The sequence below is a fragment of the Mustela nivalis genome (assembly GCF_964662115.1).
Source record: "Mustela nivalis genome assembly, chromosome: 2".
NCBI classification, from domain to species: Eukaryota; Metazoa; Chordata; class Mammalia; order Carnivora; family Mustelidae; genus Mustela; species Mustela nivalis.
Window position 1 is genome coordinate 94635764 of NC_139021.1, and position 24466 is coordinate 94660229.

The following is a 24466-nucleotide window of genomic DNA, read 5'->3' on the forward strand; positions in this document are numbered from 1 at the left end:
AGACTTCCCCAAAGGAACCTCCGGCCCTCTGCAGGGTTACTGTGCATTACAAAAAAGAAAATAATCAGACTTTTCAGAGACTATGAATACAGGCTCTGAATTGACAAGAATTTCAGGAGACGTGAAACATCCCAGTTGTCCTATAAGAGTAAGAGCATATGGAAATCAGACAGTCGAAGGCTGATCTCATATTTGACCCAGTGGATCCCTAAGTTTGTCCTGTAGTTATTTCGCAGGTCTGGACTACATAGTTGGGAAGACCTTCCCAGCAGACAGCAGCAGCCCTGTGTGATTCCATGGCCTATTAATAAGTGCTATTATGGTGAGAAAGCCAAGTGGAAGCCACTAGAACTGTCTCTAGTGGAAAACTGTAAGTTATGGCACATTTCTAGAGGGACTGCAGAGATGAACACCACCACCAAGGACTAGAGGGGTGCAGGGTGGTGACGGCCAACCCCTCTCCATCTGGCTTGCATATTAAGTCTGTGCAGAAAACAGATGGATCCTGAATAATGACTATGGCTTCTCATAACTTTACCCAGATGGTGACTCTGCCCTCCTGCACCAGATGTAGCCTCATTGCTTGAATAAATTAACATGTCCCCCACAATCGAGTCTACAGCTATCACCCTAAAAAATGCTCTCTCCTCCAACCTGTTTGTAAAAACCACCAGAAGCAGTTTCCTTTCAGCTTGCCAGGCCATCAATACCTTGTCTTGTCCTACAGAGGTGTATCAACTCTCCAGCCCTGTGCCATGGTTTAATTCACAGTGATCTTGACTGCCTTTCCCTTCCACACAAGAGACTATGCTCACATGAGCCCATGACATTGATGACTGGACCTCATGAACAAGAAGCTGCAACCACTGTAGAGTTATTGGGAAGATGTTAGTACAACAGAGGATGGGAAGTACATCAGACAATTTCAGAGGCCTTGACCTCGGTGAAATTTCTAGGGTCCCATCCTGTGGAGCATGATGAGATGTCCCTTCTAATTTGTCACTTATTGTATCTGACCTCTCCAACAGCCATGAATGAGATATGATGCCCATGACCTCCTTTGACTTTTGGAGGCAAAACAGTCTTCATTTAGATGTGGGACTCCAATTCATTTATTGAGTGACCCAAAAAACTGCTGATTTTGAGTGAAAACCCAGAATGACAGAAGGCTCTGCATCAGGTCTAGGCTGCTCTGCAAGCTGCTCGGCCACTCGGTCCGAGTGCAGATAGGATAGCTATTTGGAGCTTTGGCCAATTCTCATAGGTGACCTGCGTGCAGGACCTTAAAGTTTGGGGACCAAGCCCCACCATCATCTTTGGATAATTGTTCCTTTTGAGAAACAGCTGAAGGCCCATTAGAGGGCCTTAGGAGAGTTACTTAATCTTGGGCTACTGACTTAACAGGTGACCTGAGCATGACACACGGTGACACTCAGCCATCAGGTGGGTGTCACCTGACCCACCATGCCACAAAGTAAAACATTTCAAGCAGCGTTCCATCGTGCAGCAGGACTGCTATAAACATGGCTGGGCCCAGGCAGTCCTGGGCATGTAATTTACACAAATAAGCTGTCCAAGGGTGCATGGTTCCCCACTCTTGACCCGCTGCCTTCCTTCCCATTATGTGCTTATAGCCTCCTCATGGAGAGTTACCTGTGGTCAGGTGACAGAAGAAGAGAAAAATTGGACCTGGTTCAGAGATGCTCCTGGTTTGTACTCAGGCACCACCTGGAAGTGGAAGGTCGCCTCCCTGTGCCCTTGTCCAAGACGTCCACGAAGGAAAATACTCCCAGGGCACAGAACATCAAGCAGCATGCCTAGGAATTCCCTTTCCTGAAATGGAAAACAGCAAGACAGGGAATTCTATACCAGTTCTTGGGCTGCTGTCCACACTTTGGCTGCATGGTCAAGGACTTGAGCACATTTGGAAAATTGGTGGCAAGGGAAACTGGGGAAAGGTCTATGGATGGAATTCTCTGGATGGCTAAAAATTGGGGAGACATTTATGTCCATGAGAATGCTCAGCACAGGAGCCGTTTAATCAGTGAGTACATAGGATGACTTGTTCTGTGGACCCTAGCCACCACAGCCATTGTTCAAAGGGTCCATGAAGAAAGGGCTGTGATAGGAGAAAGTATGTATAGGCTCAGCAACACATCTTCCCACTTAGCACTGCTGAGTGCCTGATCTGCCAGCAGCAGTCTGACATCGTACCAACTCTGTATTTCTAGGACATTGATGGCCACGTGTCACTCCAGGGGAAAAGAAACAGGAGAGAGTGAAGTCTGAAACTCATGTCCTCAGGAGTAGAGGAGGCAATTGGGGTGATCAAAGGGAGGGAGGAAACCTGTGTGTCTTGTGGGAAAGAAACAAACGTTGCTCAGAGACACTGGTCCAGAACAGAGAGAGCCGGGGCTCACAAAGAGTGGGGTTTAACTCTTTAATGCACCCATGCTCCCATGAGTCCCTCTCTGCAGGTCAGGGCAGCTACTGGGGAGGACACTGGGTACAGACTCCTCTAATGCAGGAGAAGGTAGATGGGGATGCAGGTGGAGAGAAGGAGCATGGCTGGAGGCAACGTTAGCTAAAGGTCATGTGACAACCTAATTTTTTAACTTTTATTTTTTCAATTTATTTTTATTTATTTTCAGCATAACAATATTCATTATTTTTGCACCACACCCAGTGCTCCATGCAATCCGTGCCCTCTCTAATACCCACCACCTGGTTCCCCCAACCTCCCCCCACCCCTGCTGCTTAAAACCCCTCAGATTGTTTTTCAGAGTCCATAGTCTCTCATGGTTCACCTCCCCTTCCAATTTACACCAACTCCCTTCTCTTCTCTAACTCCCCATGTCCTCCATGCTATTTGTTATGCTCCACAAATAAGTGAAACCATATGATAATTGACTCTCTCTGCTTGACTTATTTCACTCAGCATAATCTCTTTCAGTCCCGTCCATGTTGCTACAAAAGTTGGGTATTCATCTTTTCTGATGGAGGAATAATACTCCATAGTGTATATGGACCACATCTTCCTTATCCATTCGTCCGTTGTAGGGCATCTTGGTTCTTTCCACAGTTTGGCGACAGTGGCCATTGCTGCTATAAACATTGGGGTACAGATGGCCCTTCTTTTCCCGACATCTGTATCTTTGGGGTAAATACCCACTTGTGCAATTGCAGGGTCATAGGGAAGTTCTATTTTTAATTTCTCGAGTTATCTCCACACTGTTCTCCAAAGAGGCTGCACCAACTTGCATCTCCACCAACAGTGGAAGAGGGCTCCCCATTCTCCACATCCCCTCCAACACGTATTGTTTTCTGTCTTGCTAATTTTGGCCATTCTAACTGGTATAAGGTGATATCTTAATGTGGTTTTAATTTGAATCTCCCTGATGGCTAGTGATGATGAACATTTTTTCATGTGTCTGATAGTCATTTGTATGTCTTCATTGGAGAAGTGTCTGTTCATGTCTTCTGCCCATTCTTTGATATGATTATTTGTTTTGTGTGTGTTGAGTTTGAGGAGTTCTTTGTAGATGCTGGTTATCAACCTTTTGTCTGTACGTGACAACCTAATTTTATAGACCAGGTACCTGAAGCCCCAAGAATAGATGAACCACACAGCTGATGGGTGCCTGGGCTTCTCTGAAAGCCCCCAAACCCATGACAGGGCTTTGTGTCTGTGAGAGCCAGTGTGCCCAAGCATCACCAACCTCATCCCAAAAGCCTTGATTTCCAGGCACAACTTTGTCTTCTCTCAAATGGGGGGCTTTTCGGAAGCATTTTTGCTGCCGTTCCTTATGTGTCTCTGCTGACAAATGGCATCATTCCTCGTTCTGTGTGACGACTCAGTACTTTTAAGTTTGCGAGCTCTGGCAAATCCCGTAATCCCAGAAGTCTCATCCATTTACACTAACTGAAACTCCTCTATAAGATTTACCATTTTCTGAGGGGTTTCCCTCGAAATACCCTGTTCCCTGGAGTTGAGGCACTTGTCTCCATTCTGAACTCTTCTTTCATACTGAAAAGTAGATTTCCCTACTTGTTTTCAGCTGTGGAAGTCATCTCCAAAAGAACTGTTTTTCCAAACCGATTCTCTCCAGAAGACAGTCGTCCCTCTGACAACCCATGTGGGTGGGCACAACAGGACATGAGCACAGTGGAGATTTGGGTCTTCTCATACAAGGCAGAAAATGTGCTACACTTTATCATAAAATCCTGCAACCTTCATCCTCCTTAACAATGTAAATTATACATAGAAAAAAGTTAGAAATAATTATCTTAGAAATGAAAAACCACAAAAAAAAAATACATTAACTGAGATAAGGGCTTTCTTTGTCTTAAATTTGAAGGGAAGGATCTGTATAGAATGCAACAGTAGAAAATGAGAGCATAATGGACAATGACTTGAAGAATAAATTCCTGAAAATCATGGAAACATTCTTACAAGATATGCTTCTTACTGTCTCCTTGACATTTATGCATTTTTCTTTACCTGAGGGCAATTAGTCAATTGCAGTTACCTTTTCACCTGGGAAGAGGGGACTCAAGGTATGCTCTTTAAGGTAGGATGGGCAGGACCGGGGCCCATGTGGTCTACTTTTAGTTGTTTCTGAGCCTTTCTGGAAGGAGCATTCCCTAGAAGCTTCATTAAGGAAGGTTCAAATGAAGAAAGCAGGGCTTCATGCTCCCCATCTGGGCCCTGAGGCAGGAAGACCCTCAGTTTCACCCCAGATCTCAGAGTGGGTTACCAGGCAGACAGCCACAGCTCTGCAATATGGCTCCTGGTACCTGGAAAGAGGGGATGGGAGCATTTGAAAGCTCCCCAAAGACATTTTAATAAGGACAAATCCAAATTCTCAAGATGGCATCATTTGGGCCTTGATCTCTGGTTTGTTGGTTTTTTATTTTTTTAATCACTCGCCAATGATTTAAGATCTCAGGTAGAGTGAACTCACCTTGTCACCGTTGTAAAGTGCAGCACGAGGACATTCCCCCCCCCCCGCCCCCCGCTTTCTGACATTTCTTATTATGGTGACTTTACCTGGATGTGTGGGAATATTTAGCTGATATGTCTCCCTCTCCCCATGCTGTAATGTGTCAGCTTCTGATAGGTGCCCAGATCTGAATCTAGACAAGGGTTATCATAAGTGAAAAGGGGAGGAGGGATGGCTAGGTATGACAGTCAGAGAGGCACTATCAGAAAACACTTGGGACAGATTTCTCAATGTAGTTTTATTTTGAATCTCCCTGATGGCTAGTGATGATGAACATTTTATCATGTGTCTGATAGCCATTTGTATGTCTTCATTGGAGAAGATTTCTCTGTAATGAGTAAATGAACAATTACACATTATCAGGTCTCCAGTTTTTCATCCACCCCACCTTTCAGTGCCCATGGCCACATCTCTTCCTCCTCTTAAATGCTCTTCCCCCTCCCCTCTCCCACTAGACACGATTGCAGATGTGTTTCCCAAATACACTAGGTCATCTTGAGCTTGGACTCTTCCAGGGTAACTCCACCTCAAGCCCAGCTTCCCAATTCCAGGTCCTGCCATCCCTGACCAGTCCTGTCACCAAGCTCCTCTTCCCATGTCCCCAGGTTGGCCAATACAACCATTCACAAGAACCTCAACACATGCCTCACAGCCACTGCTCTGCCCGTTGGTTAATGGCACTACCTCACTTGAAGGTCACAGTCCCACCCAAGGTCAACAAATGTTTCTTCCTTCAGTAAAATCTCCTCTATTGCTCCGGCTAAAAATGTGATCCCTTCTTTGCACTTCCTTCACTTGTGTGTTTCCTATCTGCTGTTGTAACAAGTTATCACAGGCAATGGATTCAAACAATTCACAGAGATTCATTCTCTTTAGTCAGTGGTCCACACAGTTCTTCCTAGACTACAGTTAAGGTGTTAGCAGGGCCATTTTCCTTCCGGATGCTCCAGAGGAAAATCTGTTTATTTGACATTTACAATTCATAGATGTATTGGAATTTCTTGTCTTGTGGCCCCTTCTTCCACATCCAAAGACACAGCATAGTATCTCTCTGACTCTGATGCCTGACTATTCCTCTCCTTTTCACTTGTAATGGCCGTTGTGATTACATTGAACCCACCCAAACAATCCAGTATAATCCGCTCCTCTAAAAATTCTTAATTGAAGCTGCAATCCCATTGCCACGTGTGGTAACAGACGCTCAGGGTTCTGAGGATCAGAGTGTGAATATCTTTGAGGGGGCTGCTGTTTGCCATTAGAGTAATAGCACTCTTGTGGCTCATAGGAAATCCCTCCTACTATTATAATTATTTTGGTGCACATTTTATCTATCCTACAAATTTCTGTAGAATAGGGACAAAAATTGGCCTGTACTTATATTTGTGCTCATGGCAAAGCATGCAGAATCAAAAGCATGTCCAGAAGACAGAGAAGCTTGTGGCCAAGGGAAAAGCAGTCTGGGGAGACCTAGAGAATCTCGAGTAAATGCAAGACCTGTTTGATGGGTCTACTGACCCAAAGGTCCATGTTATCAATGCTTCTTCATTAGCTGAAATTTTTAACCTATGCCATCAAAACCAAAAGCACTTGAAGTACAGTGGTCTTTCCAAGAGTTAAATTGCAGCACAAAAGCAGATCATCACTTTGTAAATTCGTCCTCTCAGTTAAATTATGAGGAATATGGAACACATGTTTTCTGTTTATAGAAAACCATGCACTCTCTATGCAGTGGTTGTACTGTGCCCTACAGAATGTGATTTACATTCCAGAAAATAAGAAAAAGGACTACTTCCTCACAGAATTTGGAAATGATACTCTTTCAAAATTCAAGTTTCCTTTTCTCTATTTGATTGGGGCGCAATTTTGGGGGCCCATTCAATAGCTCTCCATCAGGTAAATATTTCCTTCCTTTTTGATCAGCTTTCATTCATAATAAAGATCTTCTTCTGAAAGTGTGTATTTAGCTGAATCTAAGTTATAATGACATATCAGATACTAAAGCTTACACTCATGGACATGGTTGTGCATGAATTTTTAACAGTTTTATATTTCTTATTATTTTAAATTTTTTTTTTATTTTCAGCATAACAGTATTCATTGTTTTTTGCACCACACCCAGTGCTCCATGCAATCCGTGCCCTCTCCAATACCCAGCACCTGGATCCCCCAACCTCCCACCCCCCGCCCCTTCAAACCCTCATATTGTTTTTCAGGGTCCATAGTCTCTCGTGCTTCTATTTTTTTAATATTTTATTTATCCATTTGACAGACAGAGACTACAAGTAGGTGGAGAGACAGGCCCTATGCAGGGCTTGATCCCAGGACCCTGGGACCATGACCCGAGCTGAAGGCAGAGGCTTTAACCCACTGAGCCACCCAGGTGCCCCTATTTTATATTTCTATAACTACTTATGGACAGTAGGTAAACATCTATGATATAATTTTTTTTTTCAGAGAGGATGGGATGGGAGGGAAGGGTAGTGAGAGAGTGAAGGAGATAATCTCAGGCAGACTCCATGCAAAGTGTGGAGCCTGACATAGGGTTCGATCTCGTGACCTTTAGATCATGACCTGAACTGAAATCAAGTGTTGGACATTCAGCCAAATGAGCCACCCAGGTGCCCTGAGAAGTTGTCCCTTCAATGGTCTTCCTGCCTTGTCTCTCGAGCTGCTCGTGATGCTGTTTCACTGCACTTTTTTTCTCTGAAACACTCATGTTTATGGTCTTTCACACACAATTGTTGTTGGGTTAAATGGCACCCTAGTGGCTTCTAAAATCAAACAGGGATTTTCCCTTTTCTAACTTAGAATCAAAGAGTAATCTCTCATGAAGGCATAGAAAAGATGTTTTTTCATTCATCTGAAGTGTTTTCCTTTAGGCTAGCAGGTCTTTACTGAGCTTTATAAAAGCTTCTACTAATTTTTTTTAAAAGGTTAATTCATCTAGTTTCAAGTCTATTCTGTAGAAATCAGAATTATCAAGAACATCAAATGATGCATGCTTCAAAAGGTAACCATAAAAATTAGCTTCACTGCACAGAAGAGACCTACCAAAAGATGGCTGTTGGCCATCAGCCTTGTCGAAGAAGTCTGTCTGCCCCCAAGATCATGTGTTTTTTACAGTCTGTTAGTTTCCATAGTCTTCAGTCAAAGACCACATCATTAAAGCCATTTTGGAATTCTGAACCAAAAGGAAGAGATTTTAAAAATCAGGAAATAGAGTTCTTTGTCCATATTCTACCGTATACTCTTAAAATGTATATACTTTATTTACCATTATAAAAGTTAACCTCCAAAGTAAATGTTAACCATTAACAGTCTTATCTTTTAATTTCCTTCTTTGCACTTTACTGTATGTTCCAAAGTGGGTTTTTTTCCCCTTATAAAAGTTAACCCCCAGGGGCGCCTGGGTGGCTCAGTGGGTTAAGCCACTGCCTTTGGCTCAGGTCATGATCTCAGAGTCCTGGGATCAAGTCCCGCATCGGGCTCTCTGCTCAGCAGGGAGCCTGCTTCCCTTCCTCTCTCTATGCCTTCCTCTCTCTCTGCCTGCCTCTCCATCTGCTTGTGATTTCTCTCTGTCAAATAAATAAATAAAATCTTTAAAAAAAATAAATAAAAAATAAAAAAAAAGTTAACCCCCAGAGTAATCACACATATGCTTACTGAACCTTAACATTATCAGAGGAAATTCCAAAAGCAGAGAAGAGAAGAAAATATGGAAATATACAGGAAACAAAGGAAGGCTTTGAACAGATCACAGGAATATGAATAAATATACTAGTAGATGAAAACAGGACAAATCTGCCTCTTACAAGAAAAGGTTCTCCCCAGAGATCTCAAAGCAAGACTGAACTATGTCTGAGTGAAACACCAGAGACTTTGTGAGGAGGTCAAGGACAAAAGGACAGGAACTTGTATAACTAGTGGAGGGGAAATGGAGACAAATAGAAAACATAAAGACAACAGAAATAAAACTATTCCAAAATAGTACATTTATATTCAAGATAAAACCCAGTCACAAGATACAGAGGAGCATTTTGTAAAGGCAACCATCACCCAGGAGATGGGCTGCTAGATTTGAGGATGTGGAGTGTCCCCAATAGTTTCTTTATAGGGTCTCTGAAGAAACTGCACACCTGAGACTCTTTCCTGAATATTCCAGCTGTCCGATATCTTCTGGCTACTGTGGTGTGGGTATGAGGAGACATTAGTCCACAATGACTTCATTACCAGGATCTTGCCATGAGGACCTGTGGCATCTGAGATGATGAAGGAATTACTAGCCAGCAGTCCTGTGCTAATATTTGATGCTGTGTCTTACTTCCCGATGCTCACCTTCCATGTCTTCAGAGGGTGCTGGGCCCCATGCCCAGATCCACCAGGTAAACCACAAATAGTCTAGCCAATAAATAGACCTGGAAGAAATAGTCCCTTGTCTCCTTCTGGTGTCCTGTATGCTTGTTGAGGCCAACCTGTGAATGCCCAGAGCAATGGCAGCTATGCTGGGGTGACAAGGTGGGGGTTACTCTGGGCAGGATACACTGAGGATGGTAGAGCAGAAAGGTGGAAGCAACCTGATCCTTGATGACATTGCTGAGCCCCCAAAGGCATCAACTCTGGAGCTGCCCTACTCTGGCCTTCTTGTTATGTGGGCTAACTTTTCCTATGGTTTAAAGATATTTCTAACTGGCTCTTCTCTTTATTACAGCTGAAAACATTAAAACTCATGCAGAGCCCTGGAGAGGTTCATCCTCCACAGCATTCCATACCAGGCACACAGTGGGCTCCTGGTCAGCGGACTAAGGGAACAAGTTTAAATGCATACATCCAGTTGTTATCTAGCAAACAGACTTTTTATTTTTTAAAAACTCCCTTTGTAAAAGGGTTGCCTTCTTCCAGTCTCTCTGGCAGGGTGCCCGCTCGCTAACGGACATTTCTAAGTTACCCTATTCTCATTTCACATCTGCCTGTTCATGTGTTGCATTTTTTTTTATTTTAATAGATAGTTCAGTTTAATTTATGTTCTTAAGGTTCTTATACATACTAATGCTAAAATCTTTGCCAAAACCTTCTCTAAATTCAATTTCTACAACCTCAGGTAATTCTCTGGTATTAATTTTGCTGTTATTTTTAGCATGAGATTTCTTTATGGGTTTGGTAAATTTAACTTGTAGGCTCCTATGAGCAGAAGCATCTTCAACCTGTAAACTGTGTGTTATGTGGTATGAAGTGGGGATACAGGGTGTGTGTGTGTGAGAGAGAGAGATGTGTGGTGTCTGGGCATGTGCATGTGTGTATAGTGATATGCTCTGTGTGTGTGTGTGTGAGAGAGATATGTGTGTGGTCTATGTGTGGGGTGTGTATGTGTGATGTGATGATATGGCATATGCATGTGTGCATGTATACATGTGTGTGTGATATGATTTCTGTGGTGTGTGTGTGTGTGATATGATGTGTGTGTGGTATGATGATATGATGTGTGTGTGTGCGCACATATGCACACATATGCTGGGTTTTTGTGGGGGGTTGTTACCCCCAGGCTCCCAGCCCCCTCTGTCCGGACCAGAATTTGCAGTGGTCTGAAGCTCCTTCCCCCCTGTGAGGTTGGGGACTGCAGACCAGCATGGGCTTCATTCAGCTCTTGTCATGAGCCTAATCTTTGCATCCCTGCTCCCCATGTCTCTTGTTCCATACAAGTCAGAGGCTCAGGTATCATTGAAAACAGCCCCTCTGCCTCGTTTCAGGGGTGAACAGTCTCACCTTCAGCCCTGGTGTCAAGTCTTGTAAAACACATGGTCCCTGCTCCCCATGTGGGGGAACCTGTGAACAGCCTGGGAAAACTGGCCCCATGACTTTGGCTTCACTCTCTGCTTTGCTCCCCCCTGCCCATGGCATGGTGGATTTTGTTTAAGAGCATGCCTATTGTACCCCAATGTTTATAGCAGCAATGGCCACGGTCACCAAACTATGGAAAGAACCAAGATGCCCTTCAACGGACGAATGGATAAGGAAGATGTGGTCCATATACACTGTGGAGTATTATGCCACCATCAGAAAGGATGAATACCCAACTTTTGTAGCAACATGGACGGGACTGAAAGAGATTATGCTGAGTGAAATAAGTCAAGCAGAGAGAGTCAATTATCATATGGTTTCACTTATTTGTGGAGCATAACAAATATCATGGAGGACAAGGGTTGTTAGAGAGGAGAAGGGAGTTGGGGTAAATTGGAAGGGGAGGTGAATCATGAGAGACTATGGACTCTGAAAATCAATCTGAGGGGTTTGAAGTGGCGGGGGTGTGGGAGGTTGGGGTAACAGGTGGTGGGTATTATAGAGGGCACGGATTGCATGGAGCACTGGGTGTGGTGAAAAAATAATGAATACTGTTTTTCTGAAAATAAATAAATTGAAAAAATTTAAAAAAAATAGCATGCCTATTCCTCTTCACTTTCCCTTTATATAATTTATCTATCAGGACTGCACATTTGCAGCAATGAGGGTTCATCTGTGTGTAAATCTACTGACTCATTTTTAATTGGAATTCCCTTTAAACTTTCTAAAAAATATATGATCACAGCTATTACCTTCCTTAAAGATTCTCAGTGACTTGTTTTAAGTATAAAAACTATACTTCGTATAATGATATAAGAGGGTTTCTCTCTTTTTTATTTTGCAAGAACCTCCCTTGAACATTTTCTGTCTCTCATGTTTTAGAAAATCCTCGAGGCAATCAATACCTTTGATTATATATAACATAATGGACAGACACAGGAACTCATCTAGAACAGTTCCTGGCATGTCCTCGTCACTCAATAGGTATTAGTGACTGTTGCTGTTTTTACATTTAGCCAAATGTCATTATATAAGATATCTCCATTTAAAAAAAAAATGATATTTGAATTCATGTCAGTTCTTTTCTTTTTTTCCACTAGATATTAGGATATTCTACTCAATCTGTCGACACTGATGGTCATAAAATAAACAGATTGAAGGCACATTTTCAGGTCCTGGTAATAAAGACACACTGTCCAAAGTTCTTATACACTCCACACCACCCCCTGCCATTCCCGGCAGACATGACTAACTGATCACCAGATTCTCCTCCAAGTGGAGTCGAGGCTCCAGGCAACCACAATCGATCCATCAGATTTTGTAAATGGGATGAAGGCAGTGTTTCCATCCCAACACAAAATCCAGGGCCATGGAATGACCCCATGAGGGAAGCAAATGGTTTCTTTCCGAGAGTCTCTCATTTTCAGAATGTTTAAATCTGTGGTATACTTTCAAAAGAACAAAAAAACTAAAATAATGGATTTTATCAATGAAATGAAAAGTTGAGGGTTCAACCAGGAATTCTTACTTGGAGAAAATGGTGTCTAATTTGCTGTTTAAAACTACTGATTATTTTAAACCGACTTTAAGTGAAGTAATTGGTTCCATTGTCTCCCAAATAATTGTCGAATGGGAAGCGTTGCTTGGGAGGGAAAATTAGCCAGGTTACTTTGTGAGAATAGAGCATGGTAAATCCACGCAACCAAAGACAATGCACAGGTCAGAAGTTTGTTTCAAAAAATCAGAATTACGAGAAAGAAGATGCTGAAGAAGATCAGAGCTTTTTTTGTTTTTATGACCAATCAGGAACGCATCCCAGCAATGCAGTAGTGCCTGACCTAATCACCCCCGCCTTGGATTTCCCCTAATGCGTGTGTGTCCCAGAATAATTAAATTACATTTATTTTCTCCATGAACTCACCCTGCTATGCTTTTCTATTTTAACCAAATCCATTCCTTTCTTATGTTTGCCCTCAGCAGTAATAGAGAGAAATAGGAGAAACATGGAATAAGAGATATAGTTTATCTTCCCTGGAGTAAGAAATTATTTGTGCCATAAACAACCAAATCATGTTGTTTACAGAAGAGCAGAATAACCAGGACATATTCCAGAAGTCTGAAGCAACAACAGATGCCCCTGCAGTGATAATACAGTGTTCACAGGGGAGACAGAATTTGAGCTCAGTAGCCTGGCATCGCTGCTGTCATGGGGACAGGTCACCAGAGGGTGTCCCTGAAGGAGGAAATGATGGCTTGTAGGTCTCTGCCTCTCCCAGCATAAAGTATGTGCACCAGGAGCTGTGTCCACACCACCTGCTAGAGAGCTGTGGCCACAAACACTGTCTGTGCAGGTGGGAATTATTTCTCAAGCATTGTATCTGCCTAGTTCCCCACTTTCCACATTTTTATAACTTTTATGTCCTGTCTCTATCCTTGGCTTCTTGGCATTGCCCTCTCCTGGGCTTTTAAGCCCTTGCTTGAATTAGTTTTGCTAGATGTTTCCAGGAGAGTCAAATCAAGGGGAAAATAAGGACATTGATCATCCAATGGGAGGAAAAGGAAGGAACACATGCACAAAATATCATGGATCGCTCCCAAGATTGCATACTTGGGCTCATGCCAAATACCTCCTTCTGTGTCTCATGCCGCAGCAAAGATGTTGTATGCTGGTTGGTGCACCTGGGGCTGGCTCTGATTTGCGCTCTGATTGTCCCCAAAATCAGCCTTTAATGCCCAACCTGAACTGGAACTTTGCACGAACAATGTAGAAACTACTCTTTTAAAGGGAGTTAAACCTTAGAATGAGTTTGATTTTCTTTAGAACAATTCATGCATGACAGACTCCCCTCACGTGCATCGTGAACACATGAAAGTCAGTGAGCTGGGGCACGGGAAACTCGCTAAGCCATCCCAACCCCAAACATCCACAACAAAATGAAGGTGAATTTTGCAATGTGAAATCTGATTCTGGCAGGTTTGAATGCGCTCAAACTTGGTACAAGAAACAACAGTCCCCATCTCTCCAGAGAGAACCAGTCAACTTCAGAGGATTATGCGTTACCTGTGTCTGCTGGATTTCGCTAGTGATGAAAATAAAAGACCCCCAGATTTCAAACAAGTTAGAAGGAAAAAACCAAGTCAACATGATGGCCTGGTCTTACCGCTTTAAAAAGAGCTGTTTATTGGGACGCCTGGGTGGCTCAGGTGGTTGGACGACTGCCTTCGGCTCGGGTCATGATCCTGGAGTCCCGGGATCAAGTCCTGCATCGGACTCTCTGACCTTCTCCTCGTTCATGCTCTCTCTCACTGTCTCTCTCTCAAGTAAATAAATAAAATCTTTTTTAAAAAAATTAAAAAATAAAAATAAATAAAAAGAGCTGTATATGTATTTGCGTTCAGATGAAAAGAAGACAACAACACAGAATGTGTAAGTCATATGTGGGAGAACACACGTGGCGGGTAGGTAGCCAGTTCTGGATCTGACCATTGACTCCAATGGCATTAAATCACTTAGGAATTTGATAAATGCACAGGCCAGCTGTCTTAGTTTTCTTCCAGCAAGTACCAGACAGAGCCTTAGGGGCTCAAACAGAATCGATTTATTGTCTTGGTTTTGTAAGTCAGGCGTTCAGGAGAGCTGGCCTGGGCTTGCCTCTGGGTCTCCTGTGGCTTATTTGGATTGAGGGCAGAATCCTGTTCCCCATGATTGCAGGCCTGAGAATGCTGGTATCTTGCTGGTTGTCACCTGGAGGGTCACACTCTGCTCCCTGGAGGTGGCCCATGCTCCCTCCCACCTGGCATCCTTCACATTCAAGGCGACAATGGTGAGTCAAATCCTTGCAGTGTGTGGACTCTGACTTCTCCTTTTGCTTCTCTCTTCTGCCACCAGCCAGAGAAAGTTCTCAGGTTTTAAGGGCGTGTGTCATTCGATCAGGCACTGCCAGATAATCTCCCTGTTCTGCGTGCTGTATGACATGACCACAGTGGGTTATGCAGTCACACTCAAGATTCTGGGCCTTTGTATGGAACTGGGGTACCTTTCCCAGACCCACGTCAGAAGCACAGAATGCCAGCATTGAATCGAAGCTTGGAAAATGCAGGTGTAAATTTTCACCTAGAGCATAAACCCTACACATGGAGAAAAGATCATTTATTTAAACATAATAGAAAATGTATCACCTCACTTTTTGACTGCTTCAGGGATTAAAGCAAGTAATACTGTGACGACATTTGCCCCTGATAAATTTTAGTTTTCAAAATGGAATCTCATTTTCTTCCCTGACACATAGTAGTCTCACTTTCTTCTGTGTTTTAATGACCCTGTGACTTTATTTCTTGGCAGCTTACCATGTGGTATCATCCTAGAAATATCCACTGTCTCTTGTGAAACGAGTTACAGGAAGCCAGTCTTCTCACTGTGGCCTCGTCCTATACTAGACTTTTATCCAGGCCCCCCCCTTTTTTTTCTTGCTACTAAGTTGTCTTTCCCCCCAAAATCACACTTACTTCCAATTCAGGCTCATGCATTCTCATGAGAAGCTAGTTTTCTGAGCAGGGCTCTGAATGTCTGGGAAGTCCACTGAAGACAAAAAACAGAAAAAGTATAATTTTTGTAAATGGCTTCCTGTGGTTGGGTATAACCACATGATTACACTATTTGAAGAATTGTTGAATATTCCAGAAAGCATTCAAAAATACCACAAGGGCCCCCAACACTCCCAGCTCCTTTGAGAAGCTTACAAGCAAACAAACATAAGCAAGTGGGGGAAAATGTTGCGTGGTAGAACTCTGTGAGCACAGGTGCTCCTGTGGGTAGACATCTGAGTACCCAATCACCCGGGAGACCCCGGGAAACCCTCCTCCTGCCAACACCTAGGTCCTGAGTGCATGGTGCTGGGCCAGGAGTGGGTTCCTGCAAGCCCGGGGATTGCTGAAAACAGGAAAAAAGACAAGAAAAAGAAAAGGTCTGACTTCTAGTGGAGAATTTATAACTCAGGATGTTTAAAAGCTTTTGGCACATTTTATTTTTGTTTTCTTTGTTCATGAGCAATCTTAAATTTCATTGGAAATATTTGTGTCCATTACATTTTGAGTTTAAACAGCATGGCATGGGGGGGGGTGCTCTCCAAACGTGAAAAGCACAACCCATTTTCTTGTGGTGAAATCCGTGTAGCGTTTAAATAATTTTCACTGGAAACATCCAAACCATTTCTGCAATAAGTAGATATTTTTTTCTTTCTGTCATGGGATGGCTCCATCTGATGGGATTTCTCATGACGGACTGGGAGGACATCTCAGCTTCCCCCAGAAGCTCCCCCCAGGATGCGCTCTGCAATTGATCAGAGTGGGTTGGCATCTATCATGTGTCTAATCCTGACTTTACCTGGTGATCAAGAAACTCGTGTGAGGGAGAAGAAGGTATGATTCACTGTCATGTGGTGAACTTCCCAGAAATCGTAAACCTTTACCACTCCAGGGACTGGGTATCGTGTCCTCCCATAATTCCGGTGTGTTCACCAAATGTCTGTTGACAGATCCTTAAAGACATGTCTGTCTTAGATCATGCTCTGAGGTTCAGCGTGGAATTTGGAAGGGGTTAGAACAATGAAGGGCTGTTGTCATAATGGAAGTTGTTTCCTTCAGGTTGTCTTAAGTGACTCTGAGGTTGCGGTCCTTAAAGGTTCCAATGGGAGAGTATGAGGAGAGCCCAGCCCACATGGGGTCAATGGCATTCATTCACTAGTTAATTGGAAAATCAGCCTCAGCCCTACTGTGGTATCATGAGATGCATCCCACTGAGTTTTACTTTTGTTTTATGCTCCTTTTCTCTGGTACCCTTCGCGGCTGGATTTGTGGAGGTTGACAGAGTTGTTTTTAAGTAGGAACATAACCTGCAAAGAGGAGGGATAGACATCTGCCCTGGGACAGGTTCCCTGAGGGTTGATTGCTCAATCCTCAAAAAACCTGTCCCAGGACAGGTGTCTATCCCTCTGCTTGGCAACACTGCCACGTGGATGCCATGCGGAAAAAGAAAAGTTCACTGTTCACAAGACCACCAAATATTATACTTCACATTTTAGTAGAGAGGCACTGCTCACTGATTTTTGAAAATGGGTGTTGAATTGTAGGGATAGTCTGGTTAAGTCCCCGGAGAGTGGCTGTTCATCTCCCAAGGACTTAATAACTGACCATCATCAGATTCTGCATATGAACTGAGGGGCTGGAGGACCCAACATTCAGTCCACAGCACCTGCCCATCTAAACCTGTGGAGGGATAAGGTCACAAGCTCTAGGACCTTCCATAGCAATGTTGTGTTCAGAGGAATCCAAACACTTGAGTCTTTTTCATCTCATATGGCCACGTGACCCGAGGTCTTTCCTTGCTCTGTCCTTCCTCCAAGCCAGTCTGGACCACACGCCGAAGGATTTTTCTCATGTAATTCCATGCCTACAGCAAACTGTCCCAACATTTTGGCCAATCAGGTTCCTTAGACACTGTCCTCACACACTGACTTTCCACACTGATTCTAGCTCTGAGCACGGAGCCTTCCCAGAAGTGCATGTTCCCACTCTGGTGTCTGCCACACATTGTTATCTTCACCATGCACTCCCCCCAAGCCCGGGGGCTGCCTTGCTAACCTCTGGGCAATGCACAGCCCCACGGAAACTGGAGGGGGAGAGGAAAACCAGTCTTTGTTACTTAAGGGTGAGAAGAAAATAAAGCCACATGAAAATTACTTTTTGAAACCTCTTAGGAGGTAAATCAGATTAACGCACAGGAGACATCAATGTATTCATTTGTCCATTTGAGATATGGGGAGAGTGGTGGACAATTCCAACCAAACTTTTTCCAAGGCCAGTAGGGAAAGTGTGCAAGAGGAGGCTGCCTGTTAGCCAGAGCCGTGCCCACAACCAGCCTGAGTTGGGATTGCTTGTCAAGGTGTCCCCAGGAAGCTAGCATATACACCCCAAAATCACAGCTTCATGCCCCAGTTCTGCAAATGCACGAAAGTTAACTTGTCTCTCCGCTGAAAACATAGCTCATTTGTCATGTGTCCTTTTCCCCTGTCTTGTCAGTCCATCCTTCCTAAGCCCTGGGAGAGTGACACTGGTACAGGGTAGTGAATCCCACAATGAGAAGAGATGACATGTAAACAGAGGACATGAAATCTAACATATTTTAGGAGAGAAAAGGAGCTTGATTTTAGGTAGGACAAGGGCAGAGGCAAAGACAGAAAAAGTGCATTTCCCTGGTGACTCACCGGTACTCCTCTCCATGGGAGCATCACAAGGTACCAGGGACCTGGGACACATGTTCTGTAAAGGCACAAGCTGTTTCCGATCTTTTCAAAATAATATGTGAACAAGGTTGACAAGCAAGTTTAACTCAAACAGCCAATCAGTGATGTGAGCAGTTATCACAGGTGCATGGGAGGGCTCAGTTTCGGGCATGCTGGGCCTGGGAGAAAAAAGGGCAGGTATGACTGTAAGAAGGCTCATGTATCTGCTCCTTGGACAACCGTCACAGGGGCCCCCTGCTCGTGGCTGCACCACCATGGACTTGGTGGTAACATGGAGACCCAGGCCGTGTGCAGGTGGCCCTCAGGCAAATGGCCCACATATAGGTCACGTAGGTGCCCCAGCCCACACCTGGCTGTGCCAGGCAGTGGGTTGTTGCTCTGAAGGGAAAGAGAAACAATGGCCTGGAGAAGCACTGTTACAGAAGGTGTGTTGCCCTCGGCCGCAAGAACGACAATCAGCCTGGTATGGTGTTAATGCTTCATCTGTTTATTTCGTCAACTTCCTTAGCTTATATGCGGCAGAGTGACCAATAAGGGGCCAAGCAATGGGAAGAGCCAATGAGAGTCCTGTTACTATGCTGATTAAATTTGAAACAGCCAATGACTATGTCCTCCTTTAGGCAGGCTTCACCAGAACGTTCGTTGTTTACTTGCAGCATATTTTGCTGGCAGTGAGGCAAGCACCATCTTGTAATGGCAGGGACTTTCCCGGCCAGAGGTGGTCCCCGACAAATGTGGACATCATAGTCCCCAAGGTACAAGGGACAGGACCTGACCAAGAGCAAATGTGTCATTTGGCAGTTGAGCTCCAGCAGGAAGTTCCATCAGCCACAGGGATGCTTTTTCAAAAAGGAACAGAAACAAACACACACCCAGGGTTTTTCTGAAAGTAGAGGAAAGAAAGGAATCAAGATTATTACACATAAGTCTGTTCCAACCCACAAAACATTATAATAATCCCAATACATAAATGAGCAGAAAAAAAGACACACCACAGTATTTGCAATAAAAAGGGCAAATGTATATTAAAAATACTAAGTCTTCAAAAGATAAACATAATTAGAACTATGGAGAGTATTTTTTTTCTTTCACCAGGAGCAGTGAAAGACAGAGGACACCCACAGGGATCAGTACAGCTGACAAACACTCGTGACCATTGAAGTAAAAAGGAAGAGGCTGAAAAACACAAATACTGAAAAGGAATTAGAGCACAGACTTCAAGAGTCATGGGAACTTTTGGATACTTGGACCAATAATTCCATAAACAGGTGACAGAGGAGAAGTCTGAACTCTGAATAATGCATGAAGATGTGTCTCACAGAGTTACATTTGTGAAATACTGGACGTGCTCTTACCGTGCAAGATAGAAGCATATCAAGGATCATGTGGCCCACTAATAAAATGGACTATTAAAGACTCTGAGTGTTCACGTCCTGTTTCAGGGATGGGAGAAATTATTGAGACAGAATGTTAAAAAGAAAGAACAAAATTATAAAGAAAGCGTGATCTCAGCTTTGGAAATAAGAAGGAAATGAGCCCAGGAAAGCATCCATGGGATCACCTTGTTGCCGGAATTCATACACCGTGTGTCAACTCTATAAACTGTACCGTCCTTGACCAGGCCGCTCCTAGATCATCCCTCAACTCTCCCTGCTTCTCCCTGTATTGTGGGGATAGTTCCTGCCAGCTGCATTTCCTAGGCACCCGGGTTGGTTTCTCGATGGTTCTACCAGAGGACACACTGGTGGAAAACTGGGAAGCAGAAGGAAAGGAGAAACCTGGTCATCTGCTTTTTGGTCCTAGGGAACAAGTCCACTCATGGCACCAGCTCTGGGTCACAGTCGCTGCTTCCTGGAGGTTGGGAGCCCCACTCCTGACTGGGCCCTATAAACAGAATGTGGCCAACCCTAGTGACTCATCTCTAGGTGGTCTCAGTTTACCACCTGACTCATTGGCACCTGTGTTACCCATGTGAACCCTATCCCTGTGTGGAAGGCACTGCTTAATTTCCTTGGCATGCTGGTAAAACTTATCTTATGGACGTCACACCATATGTTGAGTTTTGTTTTATTTTAGGGATTATGCACAATAGTATCATCTTCCCCAATAACTTAAATTTTATGTTTTATGTCTTTTTTTTTTCTGAGTAAACTCTACCTTCAACATGGGGTTCCAAACTGCGACTCCAACATCAAGAGTGGCCATCCTCTCCTGACAGAGCCAGCCAGGCTCCCCAAAGTCCCTCTGCTTGAAAGCTGAATTGTTTGTGTTCCTTATTTAGGCCCTTGTTGAACAGAGTGTGCTGGTGTGACAGATCATCTGTAATGCATTTGGAAAAGTGTTTATAAACACTTGGAATAAGAATATTTAAAAAGTACTCCCCACTTAGTAGGAAGTAAACAGTATTTTCTATGTGAAGAGATGCATTTGACATTCCATGATGCATTTAGGTAATTTATGGTGGTTATGCGAGTTTTTTGCAAGTTACTTTAAGTAGAGTGCTATTTCAGGGAACAGAAGTGACAGAAAACTAATAATAATGATGATGATAAAGCCACAAATCCCCAAAGGGTGAAGGAGTGGGGTCGGGGTTTGGAGAGGTAGTCCCTGGAGGGAGCATGGAAGTTCTGTGTCCTTCCCTATGCCGGGCTCTGAGCCTCACTCCCATATGTCTGTTCCCAAGTTTTATCCTTTTATCATAAACCTGTATTCCAGGAAGTAAAACGTCTCTGAGTTCTGCAGTCATTTTAGCAAATTTATAAAAACCAGGGTAGGTCTGGGAGAGTGGATCATGAGACCCAACCTAGAGCCAGGCCTGGAGCACAGGGCACAGCCTGGGTTCAAAACTGACTTCTGACTCCAGGTAAGGACCAGTTTTGTGGGACTGCGTCCGCAGCCTGGAGGATCTGATGCCATCTCCAGGTAGATGCTGTCAGAACAGAGTTACTTGCTTGGTGTTGCGGGGGGCCACACATCAGAACTAGGGTCAGCGTCTGAGTCCGGAGCCCCTCAATGAGCCACCCTAGGGACCAGGGGTCCTGGAAGCTGCTGAAGCTGCTGTGTGCCCCTCCCCTACACTTAGGGAACACACAACAGCATGAGTCAAAAAGGCTCACCCTAATGACAACCCAGTTCAGCCTTCAGGAGTCCCAGATGGCAGTCACTTGGAGAGAAATTGAAAAGAAGCAGCTGCTGTTTTGACTGGACTGACCCAAACATCCTCCCATGATTTCACACTTTTCATAGAGCAGCAAAGAAGGTGGGGCTCCCACGCTCGCTTCTGCCCCCATCCCAGTTATTCTGAAGCCTTGCAATGAGGAAAAGCCCTGATTTGCCCTGGAGGTGGTCACACCATCCCCTGCTGGGAGTCTGATACACGTGACCTCTCGAATTTGCTCTATAAACCACCTTTCCTGAGCTGGAAACCACAACAGGAGCAGAAGGGCTCCTGGGAAGTGGAAGCAAGGTCATCCCATCTGTTGGGGGGGGGGGAGATTCAGGGGTGTGGGCAAGGACAATGGTGCTCACTGCTGTCCTCTGGGACAGATCTGAGGAGAGGACATGGAACCGGAGGAGGAAAGCAGAGATGCTCCTATGCTCAGAGTGGGGACAGAGGGGCAAGGCCAGCCCTGCGAAGACAGGTTCTCAGGAGAGAGGACTGAGAGGCAGGTGGACTTCTGCCCCATAAGCACTGCAGGCTCACTGCCCTGGAGCTGGTGTCTCCCTGCTGACACTTGCCATGCCCAAAGGGACAAGAAGTCTCACAGAAATACGCTTCTTCCGTGACTCTTCAAAGACTCCCTGTGTGTCCTGATGAAGGCGGGTGTCCCACCTCGCCTTCCAAGGAGGGCCCAACACACAGCTCCCAACATAGGACAGATGAGACTGACAGCAATTTCTCAGTCATATATGCTGACCGTGGAGGGAAGTGAGGCACACCTGGGCCTGGGATCAGCAGACCTGCTAGGCCGGGGGACCCTGCCTGGGGGACAAAGTGGGCGGAGCATGTGGCTAGGCCATCTGGGCCTCTCCCACTATACCCCAATGTCAAGGCTGCACGTAATAGAGATTCCACTGTTAAGCATCACAGCACCTTGGCTCCAGCAGGGGAAAGGCAGAGGCTGGCAACGTGGTTCAGAAGCAGAGTGTCTCTCCAGATTAGGATTGACTCCCAGGTCGAGCCCTCATCTGGGCTAGCCTTTTTCTGCCTTCCACAGGGGCCGTGCTGATTTCAGCTATAGGAGACGGCTCATGTTTAGGATCCCTGGTCTCTCTACAACTTCTGTTTGAGGAATCGATTCCCTTCACCCTCCCGGATTCACTTGGCTTCTGTCCCCGTAACTAACTAGCCCACTTTTGCCCCTATACCTTTAACCCCAGCCACCATCTCAGGGGACCCTGTCCCCTGCCCCTTCTCATTTTCCAGCTGTGGAGCTGTCTATCCACTGCTCAGAAGTCCTATTCCCTGCAAAGCAGCCCCTTGGATTGCAAAACCAACCCTTATCCTGTCCTGCCCACTCCCCATGGACATTGATTTGGACACAAGATTGCCCTTTTGGGAACCACATCTGAGGCCAGGACATCCCATCACTGATCCCCACCCCCTCCCAGCAGCTATCTTTGCCTGCCCCACAGCCCTAGTCAACCACTGCTCTGCTTTCCAGGCTGTAACTTAGATTGATCTTTTCTAGAATTTCCTGTAAATGGAATCACAGTATACACGCTTGTGTCTGGCTTCTTTGGCTCATAAAACGTGTCTGAGAAATCCCCGTGCTTCTGCACACATTGGTTCGACACTTCTGTTGCTGGGTGGCCTTGCACTGTGTGGACAGACTATGCTCTGCACCCACTCACCAGCTGATGGACAGCTGCCCTGCTTCTTGCTTTGACGAGGACGATTAAAGCTGCTATGAACATCGTGTGCAAAGCTCTGTGCAGACGCGCGTTTGCGTGTCTTAGACAAATACCTGAGTGTGAACGCTGAATTGTAAGATAGTTGTGTGTTTATTTCTAAAGGAATTGGCCAACCCTTAAGGTTTATGAAGATTGTGAAGAAAACCTTGCAGAAATGGGGAAAGTACTACAGAAATGATGTCAAGGACGTATCATCAAGTCAAGCCTGGGTGGAAGCAGGGAGGGCTTCCCAGAGGAGGTGGCATTTGTGCAGAGGCTCAAAGCATGAGCAGGAGTTTGTCAGAAGAACAGGGTTGCTGAAAAGGGCCTATTGCGATGTGCAAAGAATAGTGTCCGAGGCTGGTCTGAGTTGCTACTAGCAGTTTCCAGAATAGAACACTCTCATGGTGGTTTCATGATGGACACTGAGTCAGTACCCATTTTTTAATTAAAATGACTCAAAATGTGTTGTTTATATTAACCTAAAAGCGAGGGAGTCCCAGGAGAGCAAAATGAGATCCAATGAGAAGCATAACACACTAACAACAGATCTTTATTTGATGGAAGCTGACTCCCAGGAGGGCAGAAGGGGAGGGATCTCGGCAGAGCTCTCCTGCACCCAAGGCTTCCTCTCCTTCTCACGCTGGGGCCCCAGCAGAAATCCTGCCTGTCAAGCTTCTCAGCTACAAACCTCTGAGTTATGGCCACTGTGCTGAATTATCTCTCTCAAATAAATAAATAAAATCTTTTTTAAAAAAAAGAATGATTTCTTTAGAAGGTAATCAGCTCACTTTAGGGTACAGGTTGAAAGGGCGCCTCCTCCTACTTCCCCGCTATCTTGTCTCCCCAATGGATAAAAGACCTCAAGGTGAGACAGGAATCCATCAGAATCCTAGAGGAGAACATAGGCAGTAATCTCTTCGATATCAGCCACAGCAACTTCTTTCAAGATATGTCTCCAAAGGCAAAGGAAACAAAAGCGAAAATAAACTTTTGGGACTTCATCAAAATCAAAAGCTTCTGCACAGCAAACACACAGAATGGAAGAAGATATTTGCAAATGACAGTACAGACAAAAGGTTGATATCCAGGATCTATAAAGAACTCCTCAAACTCAACACACACAAAACAGACAATCATATCAAAAAATGGGCAGAAGATATGAACAGACACTTCTCCAGTGAAGACATACAAATGGCTATCAGACACATGAAAAAATGTTCATCATCACTAGCTCTCAAGGAGATTCAAATTAAAACCACATTGAGATATCACCTTATACCAGTTAGAATGGCCAAAATTAGCAAGACAGGAAACAACATGTGTTGGAGGGGATGTGGAGAAAGGGGAACCCTCTTCCACTGTTGGTGGGAAGGCAAGTTGGTGCAGCCTCTTTGGGGAAGAGTGTGGAGATTCCTCAAGAAATTAAACATA